A 1,763-nucleotide genomic window follows, 5' to 3' on the forward strand; every position below is an offset into this window, starting at 1 on the left:
GCTTATCTACACACTTATTTTCAATCAATAAATGCCGCTTTTAAAACCTTGATGCAGCCGACTTTTCTACTTTCTGAATGAGCAACTCTCATTACTCCAGGTAATCAAAGCTACTGCAAATCAACAGAACCCCAACCCTCGCCCCATCCCCGGAGGTGCTAGCACGCTCCCCAAACTAGCACCTAACATAAGCCACAACTCAAGCTTTGATTGTGATCGTTACGGGACCTCTTACTAACTGCAGATGGGAAACTCCACATACTGAAGTGAGGCTATTCAAGAACAAGGCATCAACTACCATCGGATTCCTAGTCCGCTACATAGATACTTGCAGACATGGAGCATCTCCAGCACTCGTCTGGTTTGTTCACTGAACACAGGCCTCATGGGCTTCTGCTGGTACTATAGAGCTGGAATGTTTAAATCATAAATAGTAATCAGGTTATAAGTTTAAAAAACATTAATACATTTAAGTTCAAGATGGACATTTATCACAATAATGAACCAGTTAACTGGTTTAAACCACCCCCCCCCCGCGCCACACACACACCATAGCGCCCATGAACGTTGGAGGGAAAGCGCCCATCATCTCCTCATTACCTTGAGCACAAGCTGGTGGTTACCCTGTTTCGTTTTCCGTGACCTATGAAGGCTATTCAACTTGGAATACCACCTTTAATTATGCATATCTTGGCTGTATTTAGGGAAGTACTGAAAAGTACTGGATTCGGTGAGAGTTATTCAGCATTAGTGAATCCAGTGGGTAATTACAGACATTTTTCAATTATTTTTAGGATAAAGCAAGAATTTAAAGTTGAACAAATCAATTTTAAAGTAAAATGATATCTGGAGCATATATCCTTTTATAGACCACATATTAAGAACTCTCACTTTCAACAGCTAACCACTTATTCAGAAATCCCAACACTGAAATTTCTTTCCCTGTTAGCTTCAATACTTTGTGCATCCTCAGGCCCTTATTTCCAAATCCCAAGTTACCAAAAAGCCACATACTCTGAAATTCAAGATGTCCAGCATGGCAATGGAAAGGTTATGAAGAAAATTAAAAACGTATAAGGAAGCACAATAAGTATAAGCATCTTTTCCTTTTTATGATCTGAACTCTAAGAATATTTTTTGCCTTAAGCCTTTTTTTTTTAACAAGTTTCTCTGACAACTTTTTCTTTTTAAATGAGAATTGCTTTAACACTAGGGAGATGCAGTAGCAATGACCATAATTTTCCTGAAAATGACAAAAATAAGACCTACCTCTATATGAACAGCTCCCCAACACACTATAAAAAAGATGAAGCCCCTAATGGAAAACCTCCAGCTGAGGAGGGGCTGTGAATATGGGAAAGGATGGAGAGGAAAGAAACCGACTTTACCCTCTAAGTACTTTAAAACAAAAGGAATTTTAAAGTCAAAAAGCTGCTCACCTACTGTATGTAGGAAACCCCAAGAGATTATTAATAAAGAGCAAACAACCAAATTTCACAGGCATTATTATACAGGAAAAGTGGCAGGCTCAGCCAATACATACAGAAACAAACAGTTCAACATAAAATCTACCAAACCGGCAAAGATGCACTTGGCGGTGTGCGAACAGCAAAACTTATTGTCGAGAGAGTAAATTTTTTGTAGCCTTTCCGGAGGGGCAATTTAGAAACACTTCAGGAGTCCTATCTCTGGATGTAACAGAATTTATCCTAAGGAAACGGTCAGAAATGTGTGAAAGTATTTAAGGAAATCCACAACAGGAC

This window comes from Lutra lutra, chromosome X (genome assembly GCF_902655055.1).
Source record: "Lutra lutra chromosome X, mLutLut1.2, whole genome shotgun sequence".
Taxonomy (NCBI): Eukaryota; Metazoa; Chordata; class Mammalia; order Carnivora; family Mustelidae; genus Lutra; species Lutra lutra.